Genomic DNA, 18,674 nt, shown 5'->3' with positions numbered 1-18,674 from the left:
AAGCTATTCCAACCCTGACCACAGTGCTGTATTTCTGACAACAGTGGTATATTGTAAGTTGCCTCATGCATGGGCCACAGCACGCGCCATGGCACAGATGTAAGCCCCAAAGGGGCACTCCGCCAGAGGTGTGACCATGTCCAGTATGGGTCAATTCAAGCAAATCGGGCTCCTCTTGAGTCATCAGACTGTGACCTTCGCCACCTGACAGTTGTCATTTAAATTTTATCCCATCCACGGGGAGGTTGTGCATCTTGGTTTTGAGGTGGGAAGGAAGGAAAGAAGGAAGGAAGGAAGGGGGGGGAGAGAAAGGAAGAAAGAAAGGAGAGGCAGGTGAAGAGCCACAGTTGGTGTGAGCATCTGACATGTGTTGGGACAGAGGAAACACTTGAAGGGATAGGGCTGAGAGTGAGGCTGAAGTACTCGAAGTGATAATTCTCAACCCCAGGAGGCCTAAGGAATCCCAGTCGGAATGGTTACAAAGCCATGCACCCTGGATCTATGGTAACAAAACTCAGGAACACCAGAGGTAGTGAGACTGTTTTAAAAGTTGTCAGACAGCCTGACCAGGTGGTGACGCAGTGGATAGAGCGTCGGACTGGGACGCAAAGGACCCAGGTTCGAGACCCTGAGGTCACCAGCTTGAGCGTGGGCTTATCTGCTTTGAGTAAGGCTCACCAGCTTGAGCCAAAGGTCGCTGGCTTGAGCAAGGGGTCACCTAGTCTGCTGTAGCCCCCTGGTCAAGGCACATATGAGAAATTAATCAATGAACAACTAAGGAACCGCAATGAAGAATTGATGTTTCTTATCTCTCTCCCTTCCTATCTGTCTATCCCTCCCTATCTGTCCCTCTCTCTGACTCTGTCATAAATAAATAAATAAATAAATAAGAGTTGTCAGACAGAGGAGACAGGAACCTCAACTCTAAGGACAGTGAGATGCTGCTGGTGCACCCATAGGAGATAGCAGTCCACCTAAAATCCTATACCAATGGCCATAGCTTTCACTAATGAGAATAAAGCAATCAATAGCTTTGCAAGACAATAAAACAAGAACTTTGTCACCACCTGCCCCCACTAAAGAATTCCAAAGTAGGAGCCGGCAGGCCTGTTCTGCGAAGGCCAAGAAGTGGATATTTGTACTGCATGGCCCCTTACCTCTGCCCTCGTAGCACAGAGTGGCCATAGGCACCGTGTAATGTGGACTGGCTGTGTGCCAGTAAAACTTTTTTTTTTAATTTTTAATTTTATTTTATTTATTCATTTTAGAAAGGAGAGAGAGAGAGAGAGAGAGAGAAGGGGGGGAGGAGCAGGAAGCATCAACTCCCATATGTGCCTTGACCAGACAAGCCTAGGGTTTCGAACTGGCGACCTCAGCACCTCCAGGTCGACGCTCCATCCACTGTGCCACCACAGGTCAGGCAGTGCCAGTAAAACTTTATTTACAAAAATAGGTGGTAGTCATGTTCTGTTTCTTAAGCTGAATGCCCAGGTGTTTCTTTGATTCTTTAGATTATTTTATTTTTCTTTACATACTATTCTTTAAAGTATACCTGTGTGCTATATGTGCTTGATGTAGTTTGGGTATCTCTTATAATGAAAAGTGTTAAGAGGGAGGGAGTGGCTAGCTGGGTGGGATGCTACAGGGAGGTCAGGCTGGGGCAGGGGAAAGCAGTGGCCCCATTTTACGCAATGTGAGTGACTGATCTCGCAGGCAGTCTCCGTGCAGCATTGGGAATCTGTGCTGAGAACTAAGCAGCGCTGAGGTTCCTTGTTCAGAAAGCAGGGAAGGGCCACAGGTGGGGCAGGCATAGGGAGGTAGTGAGACATTCCGCCCAGCTGGCTGTTCCTGAGCACTATTTTGCAATAAAAAAGTAAGAAGGCTATATTTCAGCACAGGTTTTGGCTTAGCTTGTGGAAGGTTTGGTTGGGAGGGGAGGTTGGCATCGGTGCAGTGTCATTGTGTTAATTCCCTGCAGAGTGTTTGCCTGCTCCTTGTGTCATGAGTGCTTGGGCGCTGTGGCTGGCCTGCCGCAGGATGTATCTGCTGGTGTAAGGAAACCAAACACCTGGGGAGGGTTCTGGTTAAGACATACAGGTGCCAGCACAGGCACCTGAGCCTTCCTAGCAAGTGCGACATGGAGACAGCCCAACAGCAGTCCAGATGCTCAGTTCTGCACCCTCGGGATGAAGTGTCCGCCACTGTATGCACACCTCAGTGTGTCAGGGATAACACTCTATGAGTCCCAGCCTGTGTTGGGATTCAGCCTGTTCGCACAAGTTTGGCAGAACTGATACCTAATTTTTTGTTCAGTTCAGCAAATTGGATGTTAAAGTGGCACTTGTAATCAGGGTTCTCCCTAAGGTGGGTGCCTGGGCAGCCACCCAGTTTGGAAATCAGGAGTTTAGATGCCTTACTCTTTTTATTTATTTATTTATTTTTATTTATTCATTTTAGAGAGGAGAAAGAGAAACAGAGAGAGAGAGAGAGAGAGAGAGAGAGAGAGAGAGAGAGAGAGAGGAGAGACAGAGAGAAGGGGAGAGGAACTGGAAGCATCAACTCCCATATGTGCCTTGACCAGGCAAGCCCAGGGTTTCAAACCAGCGACCTCAGCATTTCCAGGTCGACGTTTTTTTTTTTGTTTTGTTTTGTTTTTGTTTTTTTGTATTTTTCTGAAGCTGGAAACGGGGAGAGATAGTCAGACACACTCCCGCATGCGCCCGACTGGGATCCACCCAGCACGCCCACCAGGGGCAACGCTCTGCCCACCAGGGGGTGATGCTCTGCCCCTCTGGGGCGTCGCTCTGCGCAACCAGAGCCACTCTAGCGCCTGGGGCAGAGGCCAAGGAGCCATCCCCAGCGCCCAGGCCATCCTTGTTCCAATGGAGCCTTGGCTATGGGAGGGGAAGAGAGAGACAGAGAGGAAGGAGGGGGTGGCGGTGGAGAAGCAAATGGGTGCTTCTCCTATGTGCCCTGGCCGGGAATCGAACCCGGGTCCCCCGCAAGCCAGGCCGACGCTCTACCGCTGAGCCAACCGGCCAGGGCTTTTTTTTTAAAGAACACTTTTTTTTTTTTTTTTCATTTTTAGAGAGGAGAGAGAGAGGGAGAGAGAGAAACAGAGAGAGAGAAGGGGGAAGAGCTGGAAGCATCAACTCCCATATGTGCCTTGACCAGGCAAGCCCAGGGTTTCGAACCGATGACCTCAGCATTTCCAGGCCGACACTTTATCCACTGCGCCACCACAGGTCAGGCCAGATTCCTTACTCTTTTAACGTTCATCTATGCAACAGCGTGTTCTAAGCGCCAATAGTAATGTTCCTTCCATTTATAGGTGAAAAAAATTGCAAGTGAGGACGCCAATCAAGAAGTAATATGGAGCCTGACCTGTGGTGGCGCAGTGGGATAAAGCGTCGACCTGGAACACTGAGGTCGCCGGTTCAAAGCCTTGGGCTTGCCTGGTCAAGGCACATATGGGAGTTGATGCTTCCTGCTCCTCCCCCTTCTCTCTCTCTCTCTCTGTCTCTCTCTCTCACTCCTCTCTCTCTAAAAAATAAATAAATAAAATATTTAAAAAAAAAAAAAAAAAAAAAAAAAAAAAAAAAGAAGTAATATGGAGCCTGACCAGGCGGTGGCGCAGTGGATAGAGCGTCGGACTGGGATGTGGAAGGACCCAGGTTCAAGACCCTGAGGTCGCCAACTTGAGTGTGGGCTCATCTGGTTTGAGCAAAAGCTCACCAGCTTGGACCCAAGGTCTCTGGCTCGAGCGAGGGGTTACTCGGTCTGCTGAAGGCCCGCGGTCAAGGCACATGTGAGAAAGCAATCAATGAACTAAGGTGTTGCAATGAAAAACTGATGATTGATGCTTCTCATCTCTCTCCATTCGTGTCTGTTTGTTCCTATCTATCCTCTCTCTGACTCTCTGTCTCTGTAAAAAACCCAAAAAATAACAACAAAAAAGAAGCAATATGGGCCTGACCTGTGGTGGCGCAGTGGATAAAGCATCGACCTGGAAATGTTGAGGTCTCCGGTTTGAAACCCTGAGCTTGCCTGGTCAAGGCACATATGGGAGTTGATGCTTCCTGCTCCTTCCCCTTCTCTCTTTCTCTGTCTCTCCTTTCTAAAATGAATAAATAAAATTAAAAAAATTTAAAAAAGAAGCAATATGCTGACCTGTGGTGGCGCAGTGGATAAAGCGTCGACCTGGAAATGCTGAGGTCGCCGGTTCGAAACCCTGGGCTTGCCTGGTCAAGGCACATATGGGAGTTGATGCTTCCAGCTCCTCCCCCCCTTCTCACTCTCTGTTTCTCCCTCTCCTCTCTAAAATGAATAAATAAATTAATTAATTTAAAAAAAGATTAAAAAAAAAACCTGACATGTGGTGGCGCAGTGGATAAAGCGCTGACCTGGAAATGCTGAGGTCACCGGTTTGAAACCCTGGGCTTGCCTGGTCAAGGCACATATGGGAGTTGATGCTTCCAGCTCCCCCCCCTTCTGTCTCTCCTCTCCTCTCTAAAATGAATAAATAAAAATTAAAAAAAAAGAAGTAATATGGAAATATATATCTTAAATACGTTTCATTGTTTTTGTCAGGAATTATTGAATTTTTTTTTCATTTTTTTTTTTAATTAAAAAAATAAAAACGTGAAAGGCCTAAAATACAGCCCAAGCTCATTGCCGGAAACCCAAGAAGGACGCCAGGGAGAAGAGGGTGGAGGCCCCAGCCGCAGGCTTGCTGGAGGTGGAGTACTGGATGACATACTCAGGGTAGGCCTGGTGCTTCTCAAAGATCACGAAGATAGAAGGGTTGGACATGCTGTTCACACAGCTGTCGTAGAAGACGCTGTTGCCCTGGCCATCCTTGGCTGGGGGACGGACAAAGGAGACATTGCCCCGGGTAAACTCGCCCACCAGCAACTGAGCCAGAAACATGATATAGAACTTGGGGTCGGACTTGCTGTAGTGGTGGGAATACGCGGCATCTCGGGCAAAGTAGCTCCCTTTGCCATAGGAAGTGCCATGAAGCCCACAGACCCGCCAAAGTTCTGCTGGCAGATGGCATCGACAAAATAGGCACTGGTGCCGTGGAACAGCTGCCTCTCATCCACCATCCACCCTCCGTTTCTCTTCTGCATCTGCCCTTTCTGCCACTGGTAGACTTCCCAGAGAGCCAGGTTCTGGACTCTATCTTCTGAATGCAGTGGGGCAATGTACGGTTAAAGAGATTATAGACCTTCTCATATTCTTCTGAGGAAGAATGGAGGGTGATCAGCTGAAAGCCAGGGTCCAGCAAGGCTGAGGGGTCCCAATGGTCTGGGATATTCTTTGGGCCTTGAAATGTGACACTGCAGGTTTGCTTCACCTTCACTTCCTGAGAAGACACATATTTGGGTCTCTGACAAATCTTTCTCAATTTGCCATAGGCCACGTTTTTCTGAATAAAGTCTCTGAAGTCTAGCTCATATTTGTGCTTTCCAGCCTGGAACTTGAGAGTGGCTGCCTTGGTGTCAGAGCCTGGTGCACAGTATGCCAGGTAGGCCTTCTCCAAATCACTGCTGCTGATGGTGGCCATGGGGTGCTCCACACCTTGTTTTCCATATTCCTGCCAAGAACCAAAGTCATCAGTCCAGTAGCAAATCCACTCGGTGGTGAGGATGAAGTGTGGAGGTTTGGTGACCGAGGAGGCCGTCGAGAGGTGGCAAAGCTGGGCAGGGCCAAACTTCATAGACTCAAAGTTCACATACTCAAAGGAAAAAATACCAAGCAAATCAGGATATAGGACTCTGTCTTTCTTGGGATTGCAATACGCCTCCTCAATAAACTCCATTTTGTCAAAATCCTTCCACCAGACTCCATCAATACGGCAAATGGAAATGAACTCGATTGCACTTCTCTTGAAAACTACAACTTTTCCGGATATGGTACAAGCAGATCTCATCACTCTCTTCCTGGTTACTAGTGGTTGAGGATACAGAACCTGAACTGTCTCTTCTTTCAGAAGTCCCCTGTGGGCTGGAAGCAGAGCTCTTATTCTTGATGTCATGAGCATTTCTATAAATAGAAGGTAGCCTGCTCACCAGGTCTGAGCTCATGCCCAACTTCCGCAGTTTTACCAGATTCTCAGAATTAGAGAAATCATGAGATCTCTTACAGCCTGTGCCAAATTTGCATTCGCCCTGTAAAAAATACTGGCAGGCATGGAGTTTGATACACTGCTCCTGAAAGGTACAAGAGCCGTGGAGTCCATTTCCTTTGTTGTAGTGAAGGCAGATCTCTGGCAAAAGCCATGTGTCATTCTGACACAAGAGCTGGCAGAGCTCACTATAGCTGAGATAGTCGACTCCACGAGTTTTCAGCACACTTAGATTGTGTGCGGTTGTCAAGGTGTGACCGTTCCTACAGTTCTTCCCGGCCTTCTGGAACTTGCAGGCCCCGTAGATCGTGAACTTGCAGAAGTGCAGCTGGCCACAGAGCCCTGAGCCGAGATGGCCAGCACCACCCGCTCGGGGGTCGCGTACGCGCCGCCACGGCCGGAGCTCCCGCAGCAGCCGCTCCAGAGCGTCCGCGCCGACGCCGTCCCGCAAGCGGCACCGCAGCTCCGTCAGCTCCAGGGCCCCGCCGGCCGCGCACAGCGCCTGGGTCACCTCGGCCATGACACCGGCCTGGGCCATGGCCGCGGGGGTTGAGGCGCGCTGCCCGTCGGGCAGCGGGCTGGCCCGGCGGCTCCCGAAACCGAAAGCTGCCCAGTGCCGGGATGGGGGGAGGGGGGAACTGAACCAGTGCGGCCGCGCCACGCCCCCGGGCCCGCAGCTGAGCGGGGACTGGAGACTTCCGGCCTCAGCGCCCCGAGCGGAGGCGGCCGCCCAGCCGGACTACGAGATCGGGCGACCCCACGATGCCGAGCAATTCGCGGGCCCCTCGGGGCGCGGGACGCGTGTCGCGAAACCCTTCACCTCAAAGATAGAGGGCTCCTGCTACTCTGCAGAGCAGGCCAGGTGTGAGGACGCCGCGCTGCACCCAGGCCCTCAAGAATATTTTAAAACTTATCTAGTTTTGTGTACCTCTTTTATTGTTCTTACTTAAGTATTTTTTTTTTTTTTTTTTACAGGGACAGAGAGAGAGTCAGAGAGAGGGATAGATAGGGACAGACAGGAACGGAGAGAGACAAGAAGCATCAATCATCAGTTTTCCATTGCACATTGCAACACCTTAGTTGTTCATTGATTGCTTTCTCATATGTGCCTTGACCGTGGGGCCTTCCGCAGACCGAGTAACCCCTTGCTCGAGCCAGCGACCTTGGGTCCACACTGGTGAGCTTTTGCTCAAACCAGATGAGCTTGCACTCAAGCTGGCGACCTCGGGGTCTCGAACCTGGGTCCTCTGCATCCCAGTCCGACGCTCTATCCACTGCGCCACCGCCTGGTCAGGCTATATCATTTTTTTATACTTAAAACGGTCATTAGGGCAGAGAACCGGTTGTTAAATTATTTGAATCCCACCACTGGTCCCAGCAGCCATTAACAGGGGTAAAGATGATCACAAGACAGTTTAACAGTTTCTGGCGTCTGCCCATAATAACGTGAATGACTTTTATAATGTGATATTTTGTAAAATTGCACCAGGTTCTGGGTTTCAAGGTGGGACCAGAGGCGCCACTGCCCTCCCTGGCCCCGTCCTGATGTCCCCCTTCCCTCACAGACACACAGACACTGCCCATTTGCCCACCTGGCCAGGCAAGGCTGTCATCCCAACTAAGAGCAGGGCCCCAGCCAGACCCCCGGGGCCTGGGGTCAGATGGCCCTGCTGCACCTCAGATCTGCACCACAGCCCCCTCCTCCATCCTCTGGGATCTGCTCTCCGGAGATGTAAACTCTCTACACCTGCACTGGAGGCCCTCTGACCCTATCTCCCTTTCCCCCCAGATACATACAGTTCATGCCACTCCTGCCTGCCCTGTGGACACCAGCCTCTACCTTTTGGCTTCTTTCCCCCTATGCAGCCCCCATACCTCACTGTGCCTCAGTGATCTTGATTGGTTGTTTGCTGGAAGAATGTGGGGGGTTGAGAGGTATAATTCATGACCCTTGACCATTGACCTGCATAGGCAGGTTCACAATAGGTGCTGAAGGGGAGGGGAGGGAGTGCAGAGAGATAACTGGAAGAGGCACCCAGGGACCCAGATTTTCAGGCAAAGTATTTGGTTAGAGAAACTACCAAGCACTTTAAAAAGGGTCTGTGGGGCAGCTGTGTTAGGCTTGCTCACAGGGTTACCAGCTGTAAGCACTTTGCCCGATTGGTGCATGAGTGCATGGCTACTCCATGTGTATGGCCTATAAAGGCTGTGGGTGCTTGTGCTCCAGACAGATGGGGGATTGCAGATGCACGAATTGCTTGCCTACTGCTGTGAGGGGCCATTTTGGCTTTTGTTTGCCTGAAAGGTGGTTTCCCTTGCCTGTGTGCTTGTCCACCGTTGTGAGACTTTATTAAATGAAATGGCCCAATGCTTTTCCGGCTCCACAGTTTTTCTAGCATCTGCCTGGATCCAATATGGACCAGCCTGGCCTCAGCTACCGGCATTACAGGGTAAGATTTGAAAAGGAGACCCTTTCTGGATATAAGTACTAAGTGTCATAATGGCAGCTGTGTTCTCCAAACTGAAGTAACCAGTTAGCATGAATCTAATTGATTTATGAAGTTTATCAGGAAGCTAAACAAGTGGACTTTCAAGTTCTAGAGCAGGGGTAGTCAACCTCTTTATACCTACCGCCCACTTTTATATCTCTGTTAGTAGTAAAATTTTCTAACCGCCCACCGGTTCCATAGTAATGGTGATTTATAAAGTAGGGAAGTAACTTTACTTTATAAAATTTATAAAGCAGAGTTACAGCAAGTTTAAGCATATAATAATAATTACTTAGCAAGTACTTTTTTTTTTTTTAACATCTTTATTTATTTATTTATTTATTTATTCATTCATTTTAGAAAGGAGAGGGGGGAGAGAGAGGAGATAGAGAAGGGGGGAGGAGCAGGAAGCATCAACTCCCATATGTGCCTTGACCAGGCAAGCCCAGGGTTTTGAACCGGCAACCTCAGCATTTCCAGGTCGACGCTTTATCCACTGCGCCACCACAGGTCAGGCCTTAGCAAGTACTTTATGTCGGATTTTCACTAAGTTTGGCAGAATAAAAATTTTTTTCTTTTTTCTTTTTAAATTTTATTTATTTATTTATGTATTTTTTACAGAGAGAATGAGTCAGAAAGAGGGATAGACAGAGACAGACAGACAGGAATGGAGAGAGATGAGAAGCATCAATCATTAGTTTTTCATTGCACGTTGCAACACCTTAGTTGTTCATTGATTGCTTTCTTATATGTGCCTTGACTGCAGGCCTTCAGCAGACTGAGTAACCCCTTGTTGGACCCAGCGACCTTGGGTTCAAGCTAGTAGGCTTTTTAAAATGTCAATTGCCTTTTAAGATTTTTTTTATTTATTCATTATAGAGAGGGGAGAGAGAGTGAGGGGGGGGGGGAGGAGCAGGAAGCATCAACTCCCATATGTGCCTTGACCAGGCAAGCCCAGGGTTTTGAACCGGCAACCTCAGCGTTTCCAGGTTGACGCTTTATCCACTGCGCCACCACAGGTCAGGCAAGCTGGCAGGCTTTTGCTCAAACCAGATGAGCCCGTACTCAAGCTGGCGACCTCGGGGTCTCGAACCTGGGTCCTCTGCATCCCAGTCTGACGCTCTATCCACTGCACCACCGCCAGGTCAGGCCGGCAGAATAAATCTTTATAAAACAACTTACTGTCGTTAAATCTATCTTTTTATTTATACTTTGGTTGCTCCGCTACCACCCACCATGAAAGCTAGAATGCCCACTAGTGGGCGGTAGGGACCAGGTTGACTACCACTGTTCTAGAGCAATGAAATGCAAGAATGAGGTCATAGCAAGACCTGGCCCGTGTAGACAGCAGCTTGTCATCAAAGTATGTGCCGGCAACATGAGCAAGGTCAGCGGGGGACAGCACAACCCCTCCCGCACAATGAGGCAGGTGAGGTGCCGTGGCTCTGCAGAAGCTGGCACAGCAGCCAGCTTCCCACGCAGCTGCCCTCAGCTAGACCAGGCAGATAATGGGACACAACATGAAACCTAAAAATGTGCAGGATTGGAACCGAGTGTCTACAAATGACTGGAAGGTCAACCCAGGACGTGATTTAAAAATCACACATTTCTAAGGTAGTTCTTTTTTAACCTCATGCACTGTTGTTGGGAACACAGATTGGTGCAGACACTCTGGAAAGCGGTATGAAGTTTCCTCAAAAATGTTAAGAATGGGGCCCTGGCCAGTTGGCTCAGTGGTAGAGCTTTGGCCTGGCGTGCAGGAGTCCCGGGTTTGATTCCCGGCCAGGGCACACAGGAGAAGCGCCCATCTGCTTCTCCACGCCTCCCCCTCTCCTTCCTCTCTCTTTCTCTCTTCCCCTCCCACAGCCAAGGCTCCATTGGAGCAGAGTTGGCCCAGGCACTGGGGATGGCTCCATGGCCTCTGCCTCAGGCGCTGGAATGGCTCTGGATGCAGCAGAGCATCGCCCCCTGGTGGGCATGCCAGGTGGATCCCGGTCAGGCGCATGCGGGAGTCTGTCTGACTGCCTCCCAGTTTCCAACTTCAGAAAAATACAAAAAAAAAAAAAATGTTAAGAATGGAACTGCCTCATGACACAGTGATTCCACTTCTGGGAATTTATCCAAAGCATCCCGAAACACTAATTCGAAGAAAATATGCACCCCCATGTTTACTGCACCATTATTTACAATAGCCAAGATTTGGAAGCAGCCCAAGTGCCCACCAGTGAATAAGTGGATAAAAAAGCTGTGGTACATTTACACAATGGAATACTATTTGGCCATAAAATAGGAAATATCACCTTTTGCAACAGCATGGATGGACCTGGAGACATTGTGCTAAGTGAAGTAAGCCAGTCAGAGAAAGACAAGTACCACATGATCTCACTCATGTGCATTCTAGTGAACAAAATGAACTAAAGCAAAACAGAACCATAGATAGCAGGCTGACAGCTCTTGGGGGCAGGGCTGGCAGAGGGGACAGAGGGATTAAGCTAAAAAGGACAAAAAGAATAAATGCATAGACACAGACAACAGTGTGGTGATTCCCAGGGGCAGGGTGGTATGGGGGAATAAATGGTGAATTGGGTGGTGAACACATAATATAGTGTACAGAGATGTGTTGTAGAATTGTTCACCTGAAACCTGTGTAATTCTGTTAGCCAGTGTCACCCTAGTAAATTCAATGAAAAGAAAAAGAATAATCAAACTAGAAAGATATTCTTTTTTTTTCTTTTTCCTGTCCCTCTTTGTGGCAGAGACAGAGAGAGTCAGAGAGAGGGACAGATAGGGACAGACAGACAGGAAGGGAGAGAAGTAAGAAACACCAACTCTTTGTTGAGGTTCCTCAGTTGTTCATTGATTGATTTCTCATATGTGCCTTGACCAGGGAGCTACAGCAGACTGGGTGACCCCTTGCTCAAGCCAGTGACCTTGGTTGGGCTCAAGCTGGTGAGCCCTGCTCAAACCAGATGAGCCCATGCTCAAGCTGGCGACCTCAAGGTCTCAAACCTGGGTCCTCCGCATCCCAGTCAATGCTCTATCCACTGCGCAACCACCCGGTCAGGCAAAAGATATTCTTAGGCAACATAACAAAGGTCAGTCACACACAAGTAGCTCATCCAAATGGATCAGACATACCTGGGAGATGCAGGTGTCCAACCTCCCTGGCAGCAGGCTGCTTGCTGAGGCTCCACCAGCAGGCCAGCAGGGGAAGCACTCAGCCTTCTGGGAGCAGAGTGTGTTGTGTCAACCCTGCAGGCTGTGGGGCAGCCACTGGAGCAAAGGGAGCACCGGCCTCCGCTGATTACCAGCGACTCCTCTTTGTGGCTGAGAAATAAGTGGAAGTAGTAGGGAGGGTTTTAGGTGAAAAGTGAGTCTGTCTTCCCTCCTCCCTCCCCAGCTCACCTTCCAGTCCCATCCATCCCCTGCAAGCCACAGCTGCCCGATGCTGTGCCCTGCCACCTGCCCCACTGTGTATTGAAATGTGCTATCTTCTCTGCAGTGTGCTGTTCAGACCCAGTCTGTGGCATCTCTGTGCCTATGTGCCTGGAGCCAGCAGGCCCCAGCCATCCTCTTATTGTGTCCAGGGACACCGAGGTTCTCATGGCATCCAGCTCCTCAGGCAGTGCTGCCTGAGCTTCCATGGGTGCTTGTGGGTGTCCCTGTGTCAGTGAGGATGTAGGGGAAGTCTCTGGGTCAAAGGTGACGTAGTGAGTCCAAGCCACGGCCAGATCACTCACTGGCGCTGGAGTGTGCGGGCCATGAGCACACCTCCTTACTCCTGTTCTGCAGGGTTATCAAGCTTTCCCTTTTCTTGCCGGTCTGATAAGTGAAGGGTGGCGTTTCATCATTGATTTTATTTTCTGTTTTTAAATTACGTAGGCCTTGTATATTCAGGTTTTGTGACCTTTTCAGAGGTGACTACAAAAGTTAGCCACGTAGACAAAGCGTGTTCACTATGATTTTTGGAAGTCAGAACACAAGAATGGAAGAGTCCAGAAGGGGCAGCTGCCCATGCTCCAGGGAGGGGCTGGACACCCATTTTAAAAATAAATGCAATCTAAATGAATTTTTTAAAAAGAGGGGAGTACAGCTAACCACTTGTACTAGCTGAGTGCTCACTAAAGGCCAGGCACTGTTCCTGGTGTTTCACCTGCGTGAAGGGACTTGATCCAACAGTAGACTAAAGCCACACAGCTGCTAAGCTCCCATTTCCCAGCGAGAAAACCAAGGTCAGGCCCCGAGTGACCGCTCCAGGCCATGTAGCACACATCCAGAAGTCCCAAGTCCCAACCTTTATTCCACTCCCTGCAGTCCTGTAGGAAACAGGGTGAGGTGTGGGGGAGGGGCCCCAGTTGTCACAAGGGTCAGACAGGTAATGGCGGCAAGCTCCTGGTGAATGTTGGTGCTGGGGGTTCATACCTAGCAGAGAAGCAGGCAGCTGTGCAGGTCTCACCGGGGCACCCAACCTGCCTGAGCGCATTCAGTGGCCCAAGGCCTGGTGAGGAAGCACTGCCTGGCATTCCCACCGCAGCCTGATGGTGAGGAATAAGAAGGCATAGAACTTTTAAAGGAACTCAGTGTTGGTATGGGGCCTTTTCTTAATAGTTTTGTCCTTTTGCAAATTACATTAGCTTTTCCTGAAATTAAAATAGTTTTTCTTTAGAAAGGGTTGCATAAGATCTTAAGATAAGGTATCCAGTAAGGATGACACCTGGGTCAAATAACTATTGGCAGGCTGTTATCTGAGGACCCAGATAAAAAGCAAAACAGAAGCCTCTTGTTACAGCTGAGTGACCTCTGCCCCACCTCAAGTGCCCTTTCCTAGCAGCTCCTGGAGGTCACTAGGTCACCCACCCACGGTCCTACAGCCCCCAGAGTGGATCAGGATCAGAATCCAAGCCAGTGAACTCCAGACCCCGAGTCCACCAGACAGAGCAGAGTCCCAGATGCAGGGGCCGTGGACCCCAGCAGCAGCTGACTGAGTGGAGGTGGTCAGAACCATGCTAATTCCACTTCTATTAATTACAATAATTAATTGAGAAACAGGGAGGCAGAGACAGACTCCGCATGCTCCCTGACCAGGATCCACCTGGCAAGCCCACTAGAGGTGATGCTCTGCCCGTCTGGGCCTGCTGCTCTGTTGCTCAGCAGCCGAGCTATTTTAGCACCTGTATGGCCAGTAGCCACGGCCACCATCACAGCTGCCTGGCCCCTGCAGGCTTGCATTAGATTCAGACAGACAGTAATGAAACAACGGAGCCAAGAACTGGTGGGCCATCACCTTTAATCCTAGCTTGCACCTGGCGGGCAAGTAAAAACACACTGGGCTCCAAAACCCACTCATGCAGTGCTCACAAAGCTACTGACTTATCCGAGTTTCCTAGAATCAAAGGTTTCTACTTCACCAGACTTATTCACCTCTGTTTCCTGCCTCCTTCTCTCTTCACAAACTGCATAAACTGGCTTCTCCTTCAGCACTCCGCCATCTTGCCTGCTTGTCCTCTCCTCCATGTGGCCTTTCTCTGCTCACCTACAGCATGAGCTTCTCCGCCCCATTGTATAGTGTAGAAATCAAAACCTTAATCCAATATACAAACAAGGAAGTCACTGATACAAAGTCACTTATCTGCCTGACCTGTGGTGGCGCAGTGGATAAAGCGTCGACCTGGAAATGCTGAGGTCGCCGGTTCGAAACCCTGGGCTTGCCTGGTCTAGGCACATATGGGAGTTGATGTTTCCAGCTCCTCCCCCCTTCTCTCTCTCTGTCTCTCTCTCCCTGTCTGTCTGTCTCTCTCCCTCTCTCTCTCCTCTCTAAAAATGAATAAATAAGGCAAAAAAAAAAAAGAATAAATAAGGCCCTGGCCGGTTGGCTCGGTGTGGAGCGTCGGCCTGGCGTGCAGAGGTCCCGGGTTGGATTCCCGGCCAGGGCACACAGGAGAAGCACCCATCTGCTTCTCCACCCCTCCCCCTCTCCTTCCTCTCTGTCTCTCTCTTCCCCTCCCGTGGTAGGGCTCCATTGGAGCGGGGATAGCCCGGGCGCTGGGGATGGCTCCTTGGCCTCTGCCCCAGGCGCTGGGGTGGCTCTGGTCGCGATAGGGTGACGCCCCGGAGGGGCAGAGCATCGCCCCCTGGTGGGCAGAGCTTTGCCCCCTGGTGGGCGTGCCGGGTGGATCCCAGTCAGGCGCATGTGGGGGAGTCTGTCTGACTGTCTCTTCCCGTTTCCAGCTTCAGAATTAAAAAAAAAAAAATGAATAAATAAAATAAAAATTAAACCAAGTCACTTATCTGAGGCATAATGGGATTCCTCATGAGAGTGCACCACCCACATCATGCAATAGTCAAGGGTCTGGGGAAAAGCTTAGTTTTGAAAAGATCTTAGTATTAAAAGGGTGGGAAAGGCTTAGTCTTAAAACTAAGCCTTAGGCTATAACCACCCTGCCTACTTACAGCCTGTCCCCACACCCAATGCAAACTATAAGCGAGCAAACATATATATCATATTTACAAACTTATTTGACCAACAGCACCTGAGGCAAGGACATAGTGCCATCCTCAGCACCCAGGGGCCAGCTTGCTCAAATGAACCATGGCTGCAGAAGGAGGGGAAAGAGAGAGAGAAGGGGGAGGAGGAGGGGTGGAGAAGCAGATGGTTGCTTAACCTGTGGTGGTGCAGTGGATCAAGTGTCCACCTAGAACACTGAGGTTGCTGGTTTGAAACCCTAGGCTTGCCGGGTCAAGGCACATATGGGAGTTGATGCTTCCTGCTTCTGCTCTCTCTCTCTCTCTCTCTCTCTCTCTCTCTCTCTCTCTACTCTATAAAAAAATATATATGATTAGTGCACCTGAGAAGCAGATGGTCGCTTCTCCTATGTGCCCTGACCTAGAATCAAACCGGGAAATTTATAAGCCAGGCCAATGCTCTACACGGAGCCAACTGGCCAGGGTCCTAACTCCACTTTTTAAACAGAGCTAGGATCCTGCTGATGTGGCCACCGTAAGCAGAGTGCTCCCACATCTGCCGTTCACCTGAGGAACCCTCAGGAGGGTGCTGGTGTACCCACGGCAAGGACTAGGGAGCCTGGATCTCCACAGCCCACTGTTTCCACTCTGCTGGCCTTGCTCCTCTGAGAGTCCCCTATACCCTTCCACTCTCACAACATCCCACTTGTTGAGGCTGGATGACAGTCCGGGGTCACACATTGAGGTCCTGAAGCAGGCTGCAGGGACAGGAGCACCCTGTAGGGCCTCTGACATGACCAACCCACCTGTGCTAAAGTGACAGCAACCTGCGGGACTGCCAGTGTCCTGCATGGGGCGCCGGTGCACACCCTCACCTACATCACCTGTTATCAGTCTTTAGTCTTTGCCAAACCCACAGGTCAAAATGGGCTGGTTTTGTCTGACATGCTGGAACCTTTCCTGCCAAGTTTGAATGTCCACTGCTTGTTAGTGAGAAGCTCGCACTGGTCTTCTGTGACGTGCCACCCTTGGCCTCTATGTCACTGCTTCCTTGCTCCTGCGCACCTCACCCACTGCTCCCAGAAGCAGTGAGGAAACCAGGCCCTCCCTTTGGCCTCCCTGCTCCTGCTCTCCTATTTCCTCAGCCCATCTTCCTAGGTTTCTCCCATCACTCACATGGAGGCTATCCTCTCCTGCCCTCTCATGGCGAAGGAGCCCCCATCCCAGCACAGTGCCCCCCCCCCCCGCCACCCACAGAGGGGATCGACGGGCTGCACCTGTCTGTGGGGTCTTCTACATCCAAAGGACATTATCCCATGGTTCATCAGTCCTGCTGCACCCTCAGGTAGAACAATTCCTGACCCTGGCCAGCCCAGGCCTGGCCTGCTGGGAAGCTAGTGGGCCGGCTGGTGCCTGGTGTGAAGGTGGGAGCATGAGCTCTGTTCCTGAGCCTCTCTTGCCTCAGCTTCTCCATCTGCACAGTGGGGCTGTGAATAAACAGCACTCACATCAGATGATTGTTGTGAGGATGCAGTGACATAGTGTCTGAAGTGCTTAGACCGTTCCAAGAACACAGTGGTCGATGAATGTTAGCTGTCGTGATGTAGAAGGTCAAAGTTAAAAGTATTCAATTTGCTCTTTGTGATCCAAAGGAAACAGGGTTGACTTGTTTCTGTCCCTTCAAAATTCATGTGATATCCTAACCCTTCAGACCTCAGGATATGATGACAGTTAAAAACAGGGTCATTGCAGAGGTAATTGGTTCAGATGAGGTCAGACTGGAGTAAGGGGCCCTAATTTAATATGACAAGTTTCTTCACAAAACAAGGAAATTAGGACAGACATGCACATGAGAGGGCTCTGTGTCATATGAAGGCAGAGGTTGGAGTGCTGTGTCTATAAGCCAAGGAACACCAAAGGTGCCTAGAAACCCCTAGAAGCTGGGAGAGAGGCCTGGACACATTGTCCCTCGTAGCCTAAGGAGGCAGTGACCTGTGGCACAGGCCCTCCAGCTAGAGCTGCGTTCTGATTTCATGTGAGTGACAAGAAAACAGACAAAAATGCCCCAGTGACCTGTGTCAGCAGGGTGGGCCTCGGGAGAGCGCCTTTCCAGGCTGTGGAGGACAGGGAACACGTGGCTCACACGTGGTTGGACTACATATAGGCCGCCAGGTTGCCAGCCTCTGGCGGGGGCTGAGTGGGACCTGGACACTGTCCCACCTACCCTCCTGGTACCATGGGCTTTGAGTAGAGAGTGTTCCAGGCCTTCCTTTCAAGTCAGGTAGCAATCCAGCAACAGCCCTGCCGGCCCAGCTGTGCTCAGAGAACATACAAACATACTCTGAACACAGGACCTTTGAGTCACCTTGTCCATGTATCCTTGAGACTAGGACTATTGCTGTTGGTCCTCCCCACAGGTGCTACTGTGTTTCTCATGAAGCCGGGGCTCAGCTGCCCCTGTACTGTGCTTGAATGACAGTTGAAGAGGAGCCATTGTTCATGATGACAAAGAAAAGGTGGGAGGCACCCAGGACTGGTGACCTCAGAAGATGGGTGTAACTCTACTGTACATATACCTGGACTGTTACATCTGTCCTTCCATCTGATAAAGATGCTTTTATTAGGTTTATAAAATTCAACGGAGAAGAGGGAGTTCCATCTGCATCCTTACCTCTGTGTGCTAACCAGAGAACTTTCTGCTGGCCTGGGAGTCTGTGCAAGGCTCCTGCGCCATGGGGGCACGGGCAGGCCGAAGAGGGCCTTGTATGACTCAGCCATGGCCAACCCACACCACAGGGAAGGAGGCCCCCATGAACCAGGTTCAGGCCGTCCTCTGCACCAGAAACATAATGATACAAACCCCAGGCAGGGCTTACAGACTAGGGATGTGGTGACTTGGCATACATGCTCACTGTCACAGCGAACTCATGAAGCAGATGTCATGGAAATCGCCCACCTAGAAGATGGTCTTGTTAAGCATTGTGACCACAGCTGTGTGGGGCCCTGGTGAAAGAGTCCCACCCCTCTCATCACTACATTTCCCTCTGTCCTCTTATCTCTGTTGTCCCTGCACTCAGGAAGGGACTGGATGAGACAGCCAGGTTACACCCGGGAAACTGCTGTGGACTGAAAAATAATTTCGACTAGGTGTTTCGTCCCCAAAACAGATTTATTCAGGGGCAAAGAAACTGTTGTAACCCAGTGCATATAGACATGGCAGTCCACACACATGGTCTTGCCTGTGTGCTCATACACAGGAGTATTTATAGAAGGAAAAGGAAGATGACCAGGGAGGGCAGTTAGAACCAGGGAGCTTCATCATGAAGAATTCTTCCTGTAGGGCTCTCATACTCATATGGAGCCCCAGCTCCTCCCACAGACCCTCTTGGCCAGAGTGTTTGCCTAAAGTTGCACTCAGCCTTGTCATTCTTGTGACACTGGTGCATAGCCTCTAGTAACTTCTGCTAAAGGAGCCTGAGAAACCAGTCTTCTGGTCAAAGGTGGTATCAGCCAGGGCCCTAAACTGGAGGAGTGGCCCCCACTCACTTCTTGCCTGTACCAGTTGCCACCACCTAAGACTTTTTTAAGAAGAG

At 50.3% G+C, this 18,674-nt stretch overlaps 1 protein-coding gene and 1 pseudogene across 2 annotated transcripts in view; one reads left to right on the top strand and one right to left on the bottom strand.

Annotated features, from left to right (window-relative positions):
* The window catches only part of CCDC57 (coiled-coil domain containing 57), a 122,338-nt gene that overhangs the window by 90,222 nt on the left and 13,442 nt on the right, over window positions 1-18,674 (top strand). The gene's annotated exons all lie outside the window — the stretch shown is intronic.
* Window positions 4,655-6,688, bottom strand: LOC136307963 (protein mono-ADP-ribosyltransferase PARP12 pseudogene; annotated as a pseudogene).

This window comes from Saccopteryx bilineata, chromosome 6, assembly GCF_036850765.1.
Source record: "Saccopteryx bilineata isolate mSacBil1 chromosome 6, mSacBil1_pri_phased_curated, whole genome shotgun sequence".
Classification (NCBI taxonomy): Eukaryota; Metazoa; Chordata; class Mammalia; order Chiroptera; family Emballonuridae; genus Saccopteryx; species Saccopteryx bilineata.
The sequence above is the reverse complement of the archived record's forward strand: the minus strand, read 5'-3'. Positions and strand labels throughout refer to the sequence as shown.